Source organism: Panthera pardus, unplaced genomic scaffold, assembly GCF_024362965.1.
Source record: "Panthera pardus isolate Hobbes unplaced genomic scaffold, ASM2436296v1 HiC_scaffold_24, whole genome shotgun sequence".
Taxonomy (NCBI): Eukaryota; Metazoa; Chordata; class Mammalia; order Carnivora; family Felidae; genus Panthera; species Panthera pardus.
The window spans coordinates 34,661,550-34,682,648 of NW_026526810.1; the positions used below are offsets into that span (position 1 = coordinate 34,661,550).

General features: G+C 45.1%; 1 pseudogene; it reads left to right on the top strand.

The window, feature by feature from the left end:
- Positions 1-280: 280 nt before the first annotated feature.
- LOC109262573 (histone H3.3C-like) lies at positions 281-20,780 on the top strand (annotated as a pseudogene).
- Positions 20,781-21,099: the final 319 nt, after the last annotated feature.

Here is a 21,099-nt window from a genome sequence, read left to right on the forward strand (position 1 = left end):
CTTTTGGGATATGACCCCTTCTTATTGCCAGGCTCCTCCTCGACAACACTGCCCCCCACATCCGGCCCCCATATATACATACCATCCAGCCCATTCATTTGTTCATTTTATCAGTGATTCATGTATCAAATATGTGTTGAGGGCTTACTATGTGCTAGATTCTGTTCCAGGTACTGGCAGTACAGCAATGAACAAAACAAATTATCTGCCCTGAGAAAGCTTATATGGTTGGGCGCAGAACCCCAAATAGGTAAACAGGCAAATACACAGTATGTCAACGATGATAAGAGCTCTGGAGAAAGGTAGGGGATGGTTGGCAGCGATTTCCAGCGCTCACCTTAATCCAACTGCCCCCTCCTTCCGGGCCAGGACCCAGCAGGGTCCCCCTCTGCCATCCCCTCCTCCCATCGAAGTTAGATGGGGTCACATGACCAGTTCTGACCAATGGTGTGTGAGCCTTAGTAACACATCAGCTTAGGGCTAAAGTGTTTGCGGGTGTGAGGGCTTGCACCACCCACTTCCCCTGCAGCAACAACGAAAGAGGCTTCGTGAGCCAAGGGAAGGAGACTGAGCAAAGGGGGTCAGGGAACTACGTCATGAACGGGAACGAATGGTGTAGGTCAAGCTTCTCAGACTTCGAAGCCCACACAAATCCCCCGAGGCTTTTGTAAAAATGCAGACTCAGTAAATCTGGGACCGAGCCCAAAATTCTGTGGGTCCATAAGGGTCCCAGGTGATGCTGATGCTACTGGGCTGCAGACCATTCTTGGAGAAGCAAGCATGTAGGAGAAGTCAGGGAAGAGGCTTTTCAGAAGGACAAAGTGGTTGGCCGTGGGATTTCACCCTGCAATGCCAGTCTGTCTCAGAAGGAGCACGGAGTGGGGAGGACTCAGGCTCTTGGATTTAGGAATTCCAGGGCAAGAAGACTGACTGCGCATAGTACCCAGGTTTACCTGGACCGGGTGATGCCATGATCTTTAGTCCCTACTATGGATTCTGAAAGGCAAGCTCTCTCCAGGAGGCCTTCTGGTGGAATGCACGGCCTCCTTAGGGCCCCCAAGCAGGGCAGGGTGTCCCCTCTTCCACAGGAACAAGGGCAGGGCTGTCTGAGATGACCTCTAACTGATGCAGCTGGATGGGCATTCCCCAGGCTCTCCCTGTCCTGTGATGCGTCTGCACACATGTCTCAACCACCCTTCTGCGGGATGCGGTCATGTCTGCGGGATGCGGTCATGCTGACGCCCGCCTCGGGGACTCCCTCAGCTGTTGTGAAGAGCATCTGGGACCCCCTTTGGAAGGCCACAGTGTGAATTCCTCTTGCAAGACAACCCCGCTTCTGACAAAGGCCCAGGACAGGGGGTTGGAGGGGATCTCCACTCCCCAGATTCCTCCGGCTCCATCCAAGCTCACATTCCTCAGTAAGTCCCTCAGTGCTCTCCCCCATATGACCTTTATTTTCATCTCTTATAACATCCTCCCAGCTGTCTTCCTCCATCCTCTGGCTTTCATCTACGGCCGTAACAGTCGACGCCCCTTTCCCAGAAGACACCTTGAAATCCTGTGCCTCCTTTCTCTACTCCCCTGTGTGGCAACATTTCAAGGCCTGGCTCAGATTCCATCTTCTCAGGAAGCCTTCTCCGATTTCCCTGACAGAGTGAATCTCTCCGTTCTGTAGGAAGCCCCCACCATCCTTTGCACTTCTGTTTCAGCATTTCCCAGAGGCTGCTTCTGTTAGTTGGCTGGTTACGTGTGTGTGCTGGCCAACCCATTTATGAGCTTCTGGGGGTGGAAGGCTTTGCCATCTTCGTCTCTGTATCTGGGGCTGCCGTGTATGCTTGTGCAGGTTGGACACTGCACAAGAGCCCCCAGCTTGGAGGTGCGAGGTACTGGGATCTGATGAAGGCTGCACGTTGCTCACCAAGCTGTGCTCCCTGGCAAGGGCTTGTATTGGCCCAGAGGAAAAGGTGGGTTTTCTTCTGTCTTCCCTAAAGACGCTGTACAGACAAAGAGGGGCCCAGTCTGTACCCTTCTCAACACCTGAGCATTTTGCTTTGCAGGTGACAAGAGCTTCATGAACCTTTGTGGGATCAGTGCAGTCCTGTTCTTCGATGTGAGTGCTACACGGTGATTCAAGGCCACTGGTCATGTCCACACCCTATTTTCCAGCTCTGTCTCTGTGAAGTCCTTGATGGATTTACTTTGTTATCCTGAAGAGGCTGCATACTTCTCTGACAGCATGTAAGAAATCTGTCCAACATCAACCCCTTTCTGGAAAGATCTCAGCCCCTCCGCCACAGACAGCAGTCTGCCTCTCTCTGGCCTCACGTGGGGGTCTTAGAGCCGGACCACATCTCTAGGTGGCTGGTGGAAGACCTATTACCAGTGAGGACTGGATCTAGGTGAACAAATAATTGTGCGTTTCTTTCCCTCAGAGTGAGAACTGTCCATTTTCCTATTTCCACCCTATTTCTGTCCAGCCCTTAGTGTTGTCAAAACTGCCCGCTCTTTGCCTAGCCCAGAGGGAGGAATCTTATTAACAGGAAATTTCCTTCAGGGGTGTCCTTCAGAGGCTACTTGGACCTCCATGTAGGGAAGCCACAAATGGGAGGGAGGAGGGAGGGAGGAGGGAGTGAGGGGTAAGCTGGCCTGTCGCGGTCCAAGGGATGGCTGGTTTTGAACGTGTACCTCACTTGGAGAAGCTGTTCCTGAAAAACTGAGACTCCCCAGGTGGACCTTAACCTTTCAGCCTCCTGTCCTTCTTCCTCTGTCTTTGCTCCCCCTTCACTTTCCAGGACCCACATCTCTAGATGTCTTGGCTGGTCACCTTCCTTCTAGAAGTCTCTGCTCTTCTGCCTTCCACGCCATGGCATACTCCCGGGCTCTCTGTATCACTTCCCTCTGGCGTCCTTCCTGCTTTCCTCTCCCTCTGCCCACCCCCTGAACGCTGGTGCGCCTCTAGTCCTACACTGTAGGCTTCCCTGCTTGGCCAATGGTGATGTGCTGCCTTATAGCTTTTCTGTGCATCAACAAAGTACAAGTACACACACACACACACACAGGTTATTTATTTTTAATAAATATGGTATTTATTAAATAGGTGTATGGACTGTGCTCTTGATTTGTAATGATAGCACCATCATCTCCTAGTACCTGAGGCAGAAGTCTAGAATCCTCCTTGACTCTCCCTATTTCTGTGCTTTCCAATTTAACCTCCTAAATAGTTCTGGAATTGTCCTTCTCTATTTTGACTATCTCTGTCCACTCATCACCTCCTACCGGGATTATTACAATCATTTTCTAAAATTGGTCTTCTGTCTCCAGGTTGGCCTGTTTCAAATTAATCCTGCATATCAATGAAATGGTTTTTTGAGATGAAATTTATATCACATAAAAGCCATCATTTTGATCATTTTATTTTTTTTTTAAATTTTTTTTTTCAACGTTTTTTATTTATTTTTGGGACAGAGAGAGACAGAGCATGAACGGGGGAGGGGCAGAGAGAGAGGGAGACACAGAATCGGAAACAGGCTCCAGGCTCCGAGCCATCAGCCCAGAGCCTGACGCGGGGCTCGAACTCACGGACCGCGAGATTGTGACCTGGCTGAAGTCGGACGCTTAACCGACTGCGCCACCCAGGCGCCCCTCATTTTGATCATTTTAAAGTGTACAGTTGTTGCTGGTATATTTCCAAAGTTATACACCCATCCTCATGATCTAATTCCAGAATATTCGAGCAGTATTTTTGCAATTCTGGTCCTTCACCTATTGGTGGGATATGAAAAAATTTAATAGTTTTGGATCATTATGGTTTTAAAAAATTTTTTTTAATGTTTATTTACTTTTGAGACAGAGAGAGAGAGAGAGAGACAGAAAGAGCATGAGGGAGGGGCAGAGACAGTGAGAGACACAGAATCCAAAGCAGGCTCCAGGCTCTGAGCTGTCAGCACAGAGCCCAACGCAGGGCTCAAACCCACAAACCGCGAGATCATGACCTGAGCCAAAGTCAGATGCTTAACCGACTGAGCCACCCAGGTGCCCCACATTATGTATTTTTTTTTAAAACAAAGTAGCCATAGAATAGATCAAATAGAATAGATCATGGAGCATTGTAAAAGGTGAAAAGGGTAACTATTATTTCATGGAACTTTTGTTTCTGTTAGACTTTTTTTAAAGTATATTTGTGTGTATGTAGTATGTGTTTACTGTGGGTCATGTTAAAAAGAGGGGGAAAGGGGCGCCTGGGTGGCGCAGTCGGTTAAGCGTCCGACTTCAGCCAGGTCACGATCTCGCGGTCCGTGAGTTCGAGCCCCGCGTCGGGCTCTGGGCTGATGGCTCGGAGCCTGGAGCCTGTTTCCGATTCTGTGTCTCCCTCTCTCTGCCCCTCCCCCGTTCATGCTCTGTCTGTCTCTCTCTGTCCCAAAAATAAATAAAAAACGTTGAAAAAAAAAATTAAAAAAAAAAAAAAAAAAAAAAGAGGGGGAAAGGGAAAACCGCCATGAGTCTATGCTGTGTAGCTAGAGTACATCCCTCCCCTCGCCTAATGCCTGTTCATGGCATTAGCTTAGTCACTTGTTAACTAAGAAATACTCTTTGAGGGGCACCTGGGTGGCTCAGTTGGTTAAGCGACCAATTTATTTCTCCTTAGGTCATGAGCTCAAGGTTCATGGGTTTGAGCCCTGCATTGAGCTCTTCACTGAAGGTGCAGAGCCTGCTTGATGTTCTCTCTCTCTCTCTCTCTCTCTCTCTCTCTCTATCTATCTCTCTCTCTCTCTCTCTATCTATCTCTCTCTCTCTGCCTCCTCCCCATTCATGCTCTCTTCCTCTCTCTCAAAATAAATAAATAAACTTAAAAAAAAAAGAAAGAAATACTCTTGGGGCACCTGGGTGGCTCAGTAGCTTGAGTGTCTGACTTCAGCTCAGGTCACGATGTTCCCGTTCATAGGTTCAAGCCCTGAGTCCAGCTCTATGCTGACAGCTCAGAGCCTGGAGCCTGCCTCAGACTCTGTGTCTCCCTCTCTCTCTCTGCCCCTCCCCTGCTTGCACGCTGTCTCTGTCTCTCAAAAGTAAGTAAACATTAAAAATGTTAAAAAAAAAAAAAAAAAAGAACTCTTTGAAAGCATTATGGGCTAGCCATGGCTCTAGTTGCTAGGGATATAGCAATAAAGAAGGTAGATAAAAACCCCTGCCTTGGTCCAGTTTATATTCTAGTCGGAGAGACCTAATAAGTGCTCTGGAAGAACAAAATCAAACAGGGTCAGGGGTTTAGGAGTGTGGAATGAGAGAAGGAGGGTGTGGCAGTTTCGAAAGGAGGGTCAGGGCAGGCTTCACCAAGAGGTAACATTTCAACAAGACTTAGAGGAGGTGAGAGAATGAGCCACATAAGTATCTGGGAGAAGAGTGTTTTGGGCAGAGGAATAGACAGTGCAAAGGTCCTGGGGCAGGAGTTTCCTGGCTTGTTGGAGGGCTCAGGAAGAGCTTGTCAGAGTGTGCAGTGCAGGGCGGAGGCAACAGAAAATGATGAGGTCAGAGAGTCAGCTGTGGGCCACTATAAGGACCTTGGCTTTTACCGTGGGGAACATGAAGGCCACTGCAGAGCTATGAGCAGAGGAATGACAGGCTCTGGGTCACATTCTAACACGATCATTTACAGGATTCATGCTCCTTAGGTTGAGGTTTGAGATCCCTTATATTTTGTTCCTGACTACTGTTCTACAGCCATTTCTTGCTACTTCCATCGGCAACAGCAACATGCTCTCATTTTTTTCTATGTACCGTGATGTCTCCCCACTCTGGGAGTCTCTCCACTGTCCCTCTCCCTGGAAGGTCACTCCTCTTTGGCCTGGCTCATCTCTACTCATCCTTTAGCACCCAGCCCAGATGCTACCCCCTGTTATAACCCCCTGCCCTTAGGCTAGGTGATGTGCACCCCCCCAACCCTCTAGAACCTTCCACGTATCTCTGCAGTAGTTTACTTTATAGTACTGTAACTTCTGTGTTAGCTTTCCTGTACACTTCCGATTCCCAGGGGACATGGGCTCTTGCCTTTTGCATCTTGTGACCCCACCATCTATACCTAGAACAGTGGTGCATGTGGTTCAAGGATGCATGAATACATGAATTGCTGTTAAATCCGCTGTTGCTTATGGGGACTCGGTGAGCTCAAAATCAATGGCTCAAGACCACAAAGTTCAATGCTCCCTGTTCCTTGCTCAGTGCACCTCCTCAACCAACACACTCCTCTCCTGGGTTCTCAGTGCACCTCCTCAACCAACACACTCCTCTCCTGGGTTCTCTGAGACTTTCCTGGTGGAGGCGGGGGAAGGATGTGATTCCCCATCATCCCTGGAGGAGTTTAATAGATGAGACAAACTGCTCAGTTGGAGGGGTGCAGGTGGGGAAGGTGCTCCCAGAGGAGGCGGCATACCTAAGGTTACGCTGTGCTCATTGAACTTGGGGGTCCCCTTGCAGTGTTTGGCTCTGCATCGAGATAAGTGCACACTGATACTTCACCACGTCCATTGTATCTCCTCTCAATGGCAGATTCCCTTTCACCCAAGGTGCTTCCTCAATATTAGACCCAGAGAAGGGGGGCCAGCCCAGTGTCCCTGTGGCCCACAGCGCAGACGGGGCTTTGGTATTTTTGAGAGCAAACTTGGGGATTCTCCTCCAACATCTGGGGGAATCCTGCCCCCGGTTACCCTACCAAAGCTCGGAGGTTAGGAAGGGAGAGAATCAGACTCCCCCACTAAGTTCCACTCTCCTGTAGCGAGAAATACTCCCAGACACACACAAGGACCGGACACTGTTGAAAATGAAATAAAAATTCAACACACCATTTTTCTCCTGATGGAATTGTCAGCTTTCCTTTCTTTCTCTCCTTTCTTCCTACAGGCAACCAAGAATCTAACTTTTCTAGACATACCAGAAAGCCCTTCTTCCAATAATTTTTGCAGCCTAGACATACCGTTCTTCTTCCCAGGTCCATTTCCTTATAAATATTCCAAGGTGAGGCTGCCAGCGGGTGATTTATTTACAAGGGGGTATCATTTCCTGCCGCTGTGAGTGGTGTCCATGCAAATGGCTGACTACAGCTCTCACCAAACTCAGCCTCCTTATCTATTTTAGATGAGACCAGGGTAATTCATTCCATCTCTAGTTTCAACTCCAGCCAAGCTAATAGGATTTCTGCTTTATAAATGTGAAGAATATGAAAAAGGGGAAAACTATAGAGAGGACAAGCCTAGCGAGTGGCTATTCTGATAGCCACCATTACTCATGGCATCTGAATGCTGTCGCAGGAAGGGCAGACACACACTGAATGCCACAATGCTGGAGCCTCTCCCAAAGTTTCCCCAGTCAAAAAGGGAACATTACAAAAGGGACAAGGAGAGCCCACCTGCCCACTGCCAGGCCAGTCTTACTAAAGCGCTGCTCTGTCCAAAGCCTTCCCGGGCCTCCTCATCCCCTCCCCCATGGTTCTGAACCTTTTGGGGATCGAGGACTCCTTTGAGATTTCCCAAAAGAGTATGCCTATGCCCACGTGTGGACCACTTCTACTTGGGATCTCAGGAGATACAGTGGAGTGCAGGGCAGCAGGTATAAGGCGGCAAATACTGAAGGAGGTCAGAAGGGCGGAAATCTTAGGGGACTGGGAGAGTCAGGCCCAGTGGACTTGGCTACACAGAGGAAATGAGAAGTGCTTCTAGATAGGAGAGATTCTTGAAGGCGAAGGAGCTGAGATTCAGATGGCTTGCTTGCAGAGGAACAATGAGGGGAAGAAAACTAATGTTTGTCCAACATCTACTATGTTCTAGTCACTGTGATTTGTTCTAGAGGGACAAAAACAGGTGTGGTCCTTCACCTAAGGGAACACAGGGTCTAGTGGGGCAGGCAGCCAAGACCCAGGGTACCGTTCACAATAATACGAACCAGAAGCATCAGGGAGCAGTGGTCTGAACATAAAAGCCTGGTGGCTGTAGACGGGCTGCACTGGATGGGTGCCAATGACCCCTGAGAATCCGCATCACCAGGGCAGAGGGTTGGCTGCCCCTTTCCAGTTAGGGGTTGGGTCACAAGGGCCGGGACCGGGCCCTTGACTCAAATGAGTGATGCCTCAGTTAGGGCTTTTGGAGATCTTGTGGTTCCAGCTGGTTCTAGCCCCTTTGACCAGACGCAAGGTGGGGTCATATCTTGTTTTCTGGTGTGGTGACTCAGCTAACCAAAATAACTCGTGCTAGCAGGAGCTCTTTCTGCAACTTATGGGCTGAAGACGGGTATCCTGGGAAGGGCAAAAACTGCCAACCGGTGAAATGTGAGGACTCCTCCATCTGACTCAGCCACTAAGAGAGAGAGAGAGAGAGAGAGAGAGAGGGGCAGAGACAGAGAGACAGAGAAAGGGGGAGAGGAAGGGAGTGAGTGGATGTGAGGGATGGTGAGGGAGGAAGAGAGATGTTCTGGAACTAAGTGGGGCTTCCTGTAGTGCTGAGGACAATAAGTACCTCAGTTCCTGGCCCAGCAGCTGGAGAAGTCACAGGATGCTGACTTCCACTGAAAACAGCTTCTAGGTCCCAGGACTCAGAATGCCCTCCAAGGCACTGCAAAGCACACCGGCCAGGTGTTACCATCCTCTGAAAATGGATTCCTGTTGGGGCGCCTGTGTGGCTCAGTCAGTTGAGCATCCGACTTAGGTTCAGGTCATGATCTCACAGTTCGTGGGTTCGAGCCCCGTGTTGGGTTCTGTGCTGACAGCTCAGGACCTGGAGCCTGCTCCGGATTCTGTGTCTCCCTCTCTTTCTGCCCCTCCCCTGTTCACTCTTTCTCTCTCTCTCAAAAATAAATAAACATTTTTTTAAAAAAACCTTAAAAGCAAAAAAGAAAATTGATTCCAGTTGGGTAGCTGCTCCCTTCTTACAGGACCCAGAAACTACCCCTTTAGTTGGCTCCTGTGTGGTCCTGCATGATCTGTTACCAGGGTCCTCTTGTCTTGACCCTCAGGTACAGGGTCTGAACATACACCTGGCTGAATCACTTACCAGGTGCCCTCTCCAAAGACGGCCTCATTCTGTGAATTGGAATCTGACAATGAGGAGGGATACTACCTATCCTTCTTGCCCACTCACATCCAATCCACCCACTGAGGCTCACTCATTTCATTTCCACTTCTCCATGTAGCATCAGCAAAGGAAGCTCACACTTCAGAAATGGGTCTGACACTATTCTGGGTGCTAACAACACCATTTCCTTTCAAGTAGACAGCAATCCCAAGACACAGAAATTGTTTAGCAGATGAGAAAGTTGAGTTCAAAGGGCATAGATGATTTGCCCGAGGCCACACTGTTGGTTAGGGTAGAGCTGGAATTTGGACACCAATGCTTCTGTGGCCTTATGCCCAGTGTCACAGTCACATGTCTCCCTCTCAAAGTCTGACCATGGTGCTGGAAGCCTAGACAACTCTTCTGAAAATGAGGATTATTTTATAGGAATAGCAAATGGAAGGAAGCCTTCTATCTGATGTGATTGGGACAGGTAGTTGGTTGATTAATAAAAAATTTTGGTTGTTCCGGGAAATCATAAAACAGGACACATATAATCTTATTTTGATGTGAGTCCAAGGCCTCTCTTTTAAAAAAGAGCCCTCAGATGACAATTTTCCCTGTCTGTCTCATATAAGCTCATGATTTCCATGTTCTGTTTTTGTAAAGAGAAGAGAAACTTAAGTTACTTGCAAAAGAATGCGAGTGCAGAATCCTTCCATGTTTATACAAAGCTCCTCCTCTGTGTGTGTGTGTGTGTGTGTGTGTGTGTGTGTGTGTGTGTTACAGTCATCTTGTCTGCATTTTATTCCGTAAGAATTTTTAGTGACTCACCTTTGTCAAGTTTTCCCAAAGCAACATGTGTGTCATAAAACAGCAATGAGTTTCTTTTGTTCATACCCCTCTCTTTGGGTTAAATTGCACAATTAAAATGTCAAGTGTAAGTGGCATAAACAGGTTTGGGAACAAAAATAATTGATTCTTGGTAAACATTTGATAGGAGCAGAAGTATAGGGATGTATCACAGATAAGCTCCTAGCTGGGGGCAGCGGTTGGTAGATTTATGCCAGGGAGTGGGGGCTGCTGAATCTGACCAGCTGGTTAAGGGGAGTTTGGTTAAGAGGCTCTGCACAGGACTTGACAGATCATTGAGGTGAGGATCAAGTGTAGACACCAGGTGTGAAAGGCTTTAGTGAACTGGTACTCATATACTGCACCCACATGCCCCTCTCCCCCACTCACAAACCCTTCTGTCCTGGGGAACACTAGAGGGCCCCTGACCGGTGGTCAAGAGGCCCAGATCTAGTTCCCACTCTGCCACTAACTGCCTCTGTGAGTTTAGACAAAAGGCTTAATCGCCTCACCTAGGTTTTCTTCTCTATCACCCAAGGGATTGGGTGACACTGTCTTGAGAGGCTCTTATCGTTAGTTCTGAACATCTCAGGGCCAGGCCTCTTGTTCACGCTTTTCCTTGAGTATCTCTGTCACCCCCAGGGTCATAGCATGCCCCCCAAAGTTTATCAACAGCCTCCCCTGTGTCCTGGGTTGAGCAGGAGACCTACATTTCCTGCTATTGACTTGGATGCCATACAAGCAGGATGAACAGATGAAATTTCTTAGACCTACTAAATCCAAAGGTATATATTCAAACAATAATTAAGACCATGTGGTTCTGAAGCAAACAGACTCTCATATAACACTGTAATGTATGATAAAGGCAGTATCACAAAAAAAACAGTGGGGAAAGGAAGTAACGTTCAGCGCTGGAAAAGTTGGGTAGCAGTTTGGGAAAAAGTCTTTTAGACTCATATCTCAAACTCTACAGTAAAATATATGTATACCTCAACATAATAAAGGCCATATACGACAAACCCACAGTTACCATCATACTGAATGGTGAAAAGCTCAGATCTCTTCCTCTAACATCAGGAACCACACAGAGATGCCCACTCTTACCACTTCTATTCTGCAAGGATTGGAAATCCTAGCCACCCCAATGAGGCAAGAAAAAGAAATAAAAGGCATTCAAATTGGAAAGGAAGAAGTAAAACTGTCACTATTTGCAGATGACATGATATTATACATATAGAAAACCCTAAAGACTCCATTAAAAAACTGTTAGAATAAATGAATTCAGTAAAGTTGCAGGATGCCAAATCAGAATACAGAAATCTGTTGTATTTCTATACACTAGTAACAAACTATCAGAAAAAGAAATTAGGAAAACAATTCCATTTACAGTTGTATTAAAAAAGAATAAAGCGCACAGGAATAAATTTAACCAAGGAATAAAAGACCTATACACTGAAAACTATAAGACACTGAGGAAAGAAATTGAAGACAACACAAATAAATGGATATTGCATGCCCGTTGAAGAATTAATATTGTTAAAATGTCCATACTAACCAAAGCAGTCTATATATTCAATGCAATCCCTACCAAAATTCTAATGGCATTTTTCATAGAAATAGAACAAATAATCCTAAATTTTGTACAGAATCATAAAAGGCCCTGAATAGCCAAAGCAATCTTAAGCAAGAACAACAAAGCTGGAAGCATTATGTTTCCTGATTTCAAACTGCATTACAAAGCTACCATATCAGCAAAGTATGACATTGGCATAAAAACAGACACATAGATGAACGGAACAAATAGAAAGCCCCAAAACATAGAGCTCCCCCACCACCGCCCCTGCAATTGGGCTCACATTGACAATGCGATTGGTATTCCCTCTCTCTGTCCCTTCCACACTGTCACTCCCACTCTCTCTCAAAATAAATAAATAAACTTAAAAAGAAAAAACAAAAGAGAAAGCCCTGAAATAAACCCGTGTGTATACAGTCAATTAATTTATGACAAAGGCACCAAGAATGTACAATGAGTGAAAGCCAGTGTCTTCAATACACAATATTGGGGAAACTGAACATCCACATGCAAAACAAAGAAACTGGACCACTGTCTTACAGCATACACAAATTTTGACTCAAAATGGACTAAAGACTTGAATGTAAGACCTGAAACCATAAAACCCTTAGAAGAAAACATAGGTGATAAGTTCCGACATCATCCTGAGTGGTGATTTTTTTGGATTTGACGCCAAAGGCAAAAGCAACAAAGGCAAAAATATACAAGTGGGACTACATCAAACTAAAACACTTCTGCACATCAAAGGAAACCATCAACAAAATGAAAAGGCAACCTACTGAATGGGAGAAAACATTTAACATATATCTGATCAATGGCTAATATTCAAAATATATAAGGATACAACTCGTACAACTCAATAGCAGGGGAAAAATAATCTGACTAAAAGTGAGCAGAGAATATGAATAGACATTTTCCCAAAGAAGACATACAGATGGCCAACAGTACATGAAAGGAGCTTCCATCAAGGAGATGCAAATGAAAACCACAATGAGGTATCGTCATCTTACACCGGTCAGAATGGCTAGTATTAAAAAGACAAGAAATGACAAGTGTTGGTAAGGATATGGAGAAAAAGGAGCCTTCATGCTCAGTTGGTGGGAATGTAAACTGGCGTAGCCACCATGGGAAACAGTATGGAGGTTTCTAAAAAAATTACAAATAGAACTATCATGGGATGCAGCAATTCCACTGCTGGGTATTTATGCAAAGAAAAGTAACACATTAACTCAAAAAGATATATTACCTCTATGTTCACTGCAGCATTATTTACAATAGCCAAACTATGGAAACAACCTAAGTTTCTCCAATGAATGAATGAACAAACAAAATGTGGTGTGTGTGTATGTGTATATATACATATAATATATTAATATATACACACATATATAATATATATTAATACATGTTCTATAATTATATATAATATATGTAATGGAATATTATTCAGTCATTAAAAAATAGTGAAATCTCACCATTTGCAACACCAAGGATGGACCTTTGTGGGCATTAAGCTAAATAAAATAAGTCAGACAAACAGAAAGACAAATAGCATTATGATCTTGCTTACATGTGCAACTATCCAACAACAACAGCAATGATAATGACAACGACAAGCTCATAGATACAGAGAACAGATTGGTGGTGGCCAGAGGCAGGGGGAGGAGGGTGGTGAAATGGGTGAAGGGGGTGAAAAGGTACAAACTTCCAGGTATAAAATAAATAAGTTCATGGACTGTAATGTATAACATGGGGACTACCATTAATAATGCCCTATTATATATTTGAAGGCTGCTAAGAGAGTAGATACCGAAAATTCTCGTTACAAGCAAAAACATTCTGGAACTACGTATGGTCCTGAATGTTAACTAGACATATTGTGGCGATCATTTCACAAAACAGTAGTCTCCTTACTGCGAGGATATGTTCCAAGACCCCTGGTGGATGCCTGAAACCACAGAGAGTACCAAACTCTCTTGAGTTTTTTTCTACACATATATAGCTATGATACAGTTGAATTTACAAATTAGGCATAGTGAGAGATTAACAGCAATAACTAGTAATAAAATAGAACAATTATGACAATATGCTCTAATGAAAATTCGATGGATGTAGTTTCTCTTTTTCAAAATACCTTATTGTACTGTACTCACCCTTGTGATGATGTGAGATGATAAAATGCCTACATGATGAGATGTAGTGAGGTGAATGGTGTGTGCATCATGACACAGTGTTAGGCTACCACTGACCTTCTAATGATACATCAGATGTTCTGGACCACGGTTGACCACAGGTAACTGAAACCATGAGAAGCAAAACCACAGATAATGGGGGGGGACTACTATATACACAAATATTGAATCACTATGTTGTACACCTGAAACTAATATAATGTATGCCAATTATACCTCAATTAAAAAATAAATGGTGGATTATTCTTTTTTTTTTAAGTTTATTTATTTTGAAAGAGAGCGAGTGAGTGAGCGAGCATGGGGGAGGAGCACAGAGAGAGAGAGAGAGGGAGGGAGAGGGAGAGACAGAAGGAGAGAGAGAATCCCAAGCAGGCTCTACGCTGTCAGTGCAGGGCTCGATCCTATGAACCATGAGATCATGACCTGACCAGAAATCAGGAGTCAGCCAACGGACTGAGCCACCCAGGTGCCCCAGTGATGGATTATTCTTAAATTTAAAACAAAGTGCACTAAGGAAAGTCAGGAGAAAATATAACTGAAAGTTGTCAAAGCCTCGGATAGAGGTGTCCGTGAAGTCTAGAAGCTACAGATAAATTCACAAAGGGAAAGAACAATAATTTCCATATGTAAAAATAGGTAAAGTATTTTATAAAATAAAGAAATAGGCAAAAAGGGGAAACATTTTCAGCTAAGATAAAACATTAATGGTTAATATATTTATATAGAACTCATACCCATTACTAAGAAAACCCATGAGATTCCAATAAATAAAGGGGCATAAATCATAGATAAGTTACAACAGAGAAAATTCAACTGGTATGGTAAAAAGCCCAACCCTTCTAGTAGTGAAATGAATGGAAATTAAAATAAGGGCAAGATCCACTAACTGAAGCAGAACATTAAAATCCTAGCATGTCTAGTGCTGACGAGGATAGAGGTGAATATCAATCCCAACCCTTTGGAAACTGATTTCACTACAAGAAATTTTAAAATTATTTTGTTTTTTTTTGGGGGGGGGGAGTGGGGGCAATTGCTTGAAAAGCATCCTAAGAAGATAAGGTTCAATATAGATAAAGCTTTTTCTAATGAAGAAGTTCATCACATTTTTTATGGAACACCGTACGTGTTACGGAAGAGGAAAGAGTTAAGTATTATGTGGCACACTGACCCAATAAACTGTTTTGCAGACATTAAAAGAATCAAGACCACAACACAACGTGTAACATGGAGAGTATGGTTAATAACATAACAGCTCTGTATGGGGGTAGATGGTAACTAAATTGACTGTAGTGATCACTTTGTAATATATAGAAATGTTGAATGAATGTTGGCCACCTGAAACTAACATAGGATTGCATGCCAACTATATGTCAATAAAATAAAACAATAAACAACTCTGGAACACTATGAAAAAAAAAAAAAAGATTCCCAACTGTAGCAAGGGTTGGGCACCTGGGTGGCTCAGGGCACCTGGGTGGTTCAGTCGGTTAAGCATCCGACTTTGGCTCAGGTCATGAGCTCATGGCTTGTGAGTTCGAGCTCTGCGTCGGGCTCTGTGCTGACAGCTCGGAGCCTGGAGCCTGCTTCGGATTCTGTGTCTCCCTCTCTCTCTGTCCTTCCTTACCCCCACCGCCCCTCCTCCATTCACTTTCTCTCAAAAATAAATAAACACTAAAAAAAAAAAACTGTAATAAGGTAGAAAATTAAGTTTACATAGCAATTCAGTGAATCTCTTTGAGCTTCAAGTTTCTTTTTACTTTGTTATTTTAAGTGAAGTACAGTTGACATACAGCGTCTACAACATAGTGATTTGACGATTCTACACATTATGCAATTGAGCTTCAGGTTTCTTCTTAATGGAATGTGATGGTAATAGTACCTTCCTCCTGAAATGTTGTGAGGACTGAATGAGATGGCCCGTGCTCTGTGTTTAACCTGGCATGAGCCATGGGAAGCCTGCAGTAACTGTTGGCTAATGTTATGTTCATAATTGTCAACTGCAGATAATAAATAACTAGAACGGAGGATGAAAAAATAATAATAGTTCTGTTAGGGGGGTGGAGTTTACAGGTGATCGCTTCCTCTCTTTTCCAAACTTTATATATCGTGGATACGTTTTGTTTATAACCTTATCAATTTTATTGAGGTATAATTTATATGTCATAAAACTTACCCCTGTGAAGTATACCATTCAATGATTTTTAAAAATATTTATCTAGTTTTGAGAGAGATAGAGAGTGCACATGCACGAGCAAGCGGGGGAGGGGCAGAGAGAGGGGGACAGACGATCCAAAGTGGGCTCTGTGCTGACAGCTGCAAGCCCGATGCAGGGCTTGAACTCATAAACCCCGAGACCATCACCTGAGCCTAAGTCGGGGCTCAACTGACTGAGCCACCCAGGCAGTCCCATTCAGTGATTTTTAAAACACTTACAGAATTGTGCGACCATCACCACAATCCATCGCCAGGAAACGGTCCCTCACGCACCTTTGTAGTCACTCCTCATTTGTACCCCAGCCCCAGGCACCAGCTGCTCTGCTTTTCTGCCTCATAGATTTCACCTTTTCTGGATATTTCATGTCAATGGAATTGTACAATATAGGGTCTTTTGAATCTGGTTAAATTTATAATCTTAGGAGTTAAAAAAAATAGCTTGCTACAGCTGTTGTAAAACAGAAACAAAGTATGTATTTTCCCTACAAAAGGGAAACAATAATGTGACATGATAGAGTATATCACACTGCATATATAAACGTATCAGACTAATACCTTGTGCACCGTCAGCCTATACAATGTTGTACGTAAACGAAATCTCTCCCCTACTTTTAAATGTTCTATTTATTTATTTTGAGAGGAAGCATGATCCGGGGAGGGGCAGAAAGAGAGAGAGAGAGAGACAGAGACACAGAGAATCCCAAGAGGCTCTGCCCTGCCAGTGCAGAGCCCCACACGGGGCTCAGTCCCACGAACTGTGAGACCACGACCTGAGAAGAAATCAAGAGTTGGACGCGTAACCAACTGGACCACCCAGGAGCCCCTAAATGATCTCTCAGTGAAACAAAACAAGACCAAAAGCAACTCCTGAGTGTGACGGTTCTTTACATTTGACCCAGCCTAGCAGTGTCCACCGGGGTTCTGGCAGGAAACAGATGACTCCTCATAAAGGTCAACGGAAAGGAGTTTAATAAAGGGACTGTTTGCAGAAGGGTTGGTAAAATTAAGGGAACCAACACTGCAGCATCCAAGGCTTCACCACAGAGATGTTCCCACTTCTAGGCTAAAAGGGAAGGGCAGTGTTACTGGAACCTGGAGAGAGCTGTAGCCACAGAGGACAGGCCACCCGGTGGGAGCTGTGGCCTGGGAAGGAATGCAGTAGGCCGCCACCATGGCCTGCAGGGAGGGAGCCGGTGGGTGGCAGGAATCAGTATTCCACCCTCACTCTCCGTGTTCCATCTCACCTTCTACTGGGACCCCCCTATTGGCTGAACCCAGCTGGCAGGCAGGAGCGTGAAAGTCCAGGTAACACAGTCCCTGACATCAGCTTCCAGGGCAAGAGCAGGGCAGAGAAAGGCCAAGAATGAGCCCTCAGAGGCCACAGAGACAAGCCAGCACACAGCTTTCCCACACGTGTCTCCCTCCCTCCCTCCCTTCCTCCAGCACAGGACTTAATCACAGTGAAGGACTCTGAATGCTTTCCCCAGACCACGGACGCTCTTTCTGGATTCTGGACCTCTTGGGGCTTCAGGAAGATGGCTTCCCCAATGGGCATTTTATTCTTCCAGAGAGCATTAGCATATTTCACTGTAAATATGTGTTGGCATGACCAACTCTGACAGGAAAGCATTGCTTCCCTGGAGGGGAATGGCTGTTTTATTCATGGTGCCTGGAAGGGTACCTGCCACACGGTGGGTGCCACATAAATATTTGCTGGACCGAAGAGAGTCCTTTAATTCTTTTGTGCTTCCACCCACAGCACCAACCCCAGTGCTGGCAACTGGCTTAGCGGATGGATTCTGGTATCCTGGTGAGAGATGAATAACCTCAAATTTTCAAGTTTCCTTCTGGGACAATTCAAGGCCATTATGGCCTCAGATTTTAGGAATATGCTAATAACCTAATGAAGGCGGGAAGAAAAGGCACGGATGTCTATTTTGTACAGAGGCAAAGTGATTTCCTTGGTTTCGAGCAGCTTAAATTGCTTCATTTTCTCCGTGGCAGCTATCCCACATGAAGGCAGCGTCTCTAACCGTTTTTTCTTGGCCCTGAAAGGAGCTTGTCACCTCTGGTTAGGGAGACATCAACCACCCATGAAACAGACCTGACAGGGTATACATAAGACAAAAGAGTGAAGCGGAACGAACTCGAAGCATGCATATACAGCTAACAGGAACTCTGTCAACAGGACAGAAATTATCAGACATTTTTCCCACTTAGCTGGTTCTCAAACTTCTGCAAAAATCTTCAAAGGAAAGAAAAAGAAACAATAATTTTCAGATTCAGTCACCCTCTCGGCCAAAATAGATGCTTCTATGTGCAGCCTCGAGGCCAGTGGCATTTCCTGACTGACCGTGGCCGTGAACATTCCATTGGGGCATCGATTTCCAAATATTGTCCCTAGCAGGGAGGCTCTAGGCTGACTCCCAGCCTCCTGGCCCCACGGCTCAGAGGATGCTCGGGAAGCCACAAAATTGGGATGAGTGCCACAAGGCAGGACGGAAAAATTCCCAATGCTGGGCCGCAGGGCAGAGTTGTCTGGAAAGAGGAGAAGGGATGAAGTGTGGGAGGACAATTACTAGTTCTGTGGAAAAATACAGAATGAATCCAACGTCACCCAGATAACCCTGCAAATCCCCTTCCAGGAACAGTCCAGAGAGCAGTGTGGAGTAATGAGAAGATGATCCTCTGAGAAGAAGACCCATTTTCAAGTCCTGGCTCTTGTTCTGCCATTTACTGGCTGGGGGACCTGAGGGTTCTTAGGAATCTATAAAAAATAATTTCCTGTTGGCTCCTTCCGAGGAAGGCAGCATAACGTAGTGGAAAGGGCATGGCTTTGGAATCCTACAGATTTGAGTTCGAATGTGAGTCTATTATTTACTGGAATGCACGATACCGCTTTTATGTAGGATTTTTAGCCGGGCACATAGCCACCAAGGTAAACGCTATGTTTCTCAGCCTTCCTCATGGCTGTACATGACCACATGACTAAGTTCCAGGATTGTGAGTGAGAGTAGGTGTTTGGCTTCCTCATCTGCCCAGAAAGTGAAGAAGTATGTCCTGCCCTCCCCCCTTTCCTGTTGTCTAGAAAGCAAACGTGTGTGCGACTTTGGATCACACAAGTGCCCCAGGTGACTGACGGAAGCAAACACAATTCATTTCTGGAATGATGCAGTGACTCTTCAGGCCTCAGTGAATTCCACAAAGTTCCAAGGCACATATACTCACAGTAAAAGGCAAGACACAGACTGAGAAAAAAAAAATACTTGCAAATCACGTATCTGACAAAGGACTTTGTCTTAGTTTGGGCTGTTATAACAAAGTACCATAGATTGGGTGGCTTATAAACAACTGAAATTTATACTCAAAGTTCTGGAAGCTGGAAATCTAAGATCGGAATGGTTCGATTCTGGTGACAGCTAGTTTCTTGTATCCTCACATAGCAGAGAGAGGGCTAGAAAGCAGTCTGGAGTCTCTTTTACAAGGGCACTAATCCCATTCATCAGCACTCTACCCTCACGGCCTTATTACCTCCCAAAGGTCCCACTTACTAATATCATCACAGTGGGGGGTTGGGATTTCAACGTATGAATTTTCAGGGGACACAAACATTCAGTCCACAACAGACGTGTATCTGGAATATACAAAGAACCTTTCAAGTCACTGATAAGATAAACAACCCAATTAAAAAGTGGGCAAAGGATTTGGACAGACATTTCACCAAAGAAGAGAACCGCATAGCAAATGAGCACACGAAAAGTTGTTCAAAATCATTAGGGAAACGCAAACTAAAACCACAATAAGATACCATTTCACACCTACTACCACGGCTATCACCAGAGACAGATAATAACAAACGCTGACAAGTATGTGGAGAAATCGAAATCCTCAAATATTACTACTGGCAGGAAGCTATTTCGGAAAACGATGTGTCAGTCTCCTAAAAACTTAAATTTACGCTATGACCCAGCATTTCCACTCTCAGAGAAATGAAAACATGTGTCCACGCAAAGACTTATGAAGTGTTCACAGCATCCTTAATCATAACAGCCAAAAGGAGAAACAGGCCATTAGTGGAGGGATACGCCAAATGAACTGCATCCATACAATGGAGAACCAAGTGGAACGCGAAGTGAAGACGCCACACAGAAAAAACCACATGTTAAATAATTCCATGCATGTGAAATGTCCGTAAAAGGCAAATTGTGGGAGACGGAAAATAGACTAGCGGTTGCCTGGGCCCAAGAGTACAAAAGGTCTTATTGGGGTAACATAGAAGTTCTAACACTCAGTTATGATGATGGTTACAAAACTTGGTAAACTCGTTAAAAACCATTGAATTGCATACTTAACATGGGTGAATTTTATGAATGTAAACTATATCTCAATGAAGTGAAAAGACCTAGGTTTGCAGCCGCTGTTAGGCTGCCATGGCTTCTAATGCCTCGCCGAGCTCCGCCCGAAGCACAAGGGTAGGTAAATAAAGAGGTGTCCACGGACGTCGGCTCCTACAGAGCAGATCCACCAGACCCTGCGAATGCACCAAGGGTAAAGCCCAGAGGAAGCCACCTGCTACAAAAGCTACTCGCAAGAGGGCGCCCTCTCCTGGAGGGGTGCCGAAACATCATCGTTACAGGCCTGGTAACCGGCCCTCTGGGAAATTAGCCGTGATCAGAAGTCCACTGAACTTCGCACCCGCAAACTTCCTTCCCAGCAGCTCGTGCGAGAAATTGCTCAGGGCTTTAAAACAGATCTGTGCTTCCAGAGAGCAGCTATTGGTGCTTTGCAGAAGGCGAGTGAGGCCTATCTGATGGGCCTTTTTGAAGATACCACCTGCATGCTATCCATGCCAAACATGTAACCGTTATGCCCAAAGACATCCAGCTGGCACACTGCATATGTGGAGAACGTGATTAAGATTCCACTATGATGGGGCGCCTGCGTGGCTCAGTTGGTTAAGTGTCTGACTCTTGATTTCTGCTCAGGTCATGATCTCATGGTTCAGGAGTGTGAGTCCTACATCTGGCTCTGCACTGACAGTGAGGAGCCTGCTTGGGATTCACTCTCCCTCTTTCTCTGTCCCTCCCCTGCTCGCTCTCTTTCTCTCTCTCTCTCTCAAAAATAAAATAAATAAACGTTAAAAAAAAATCCACTATGATGGAAAACATTTCATTCTTAAAAAAAAAAAAAAAGAAATTCTCTTCTTTTGTTATTGGTAGTTCTGAATATTACATTT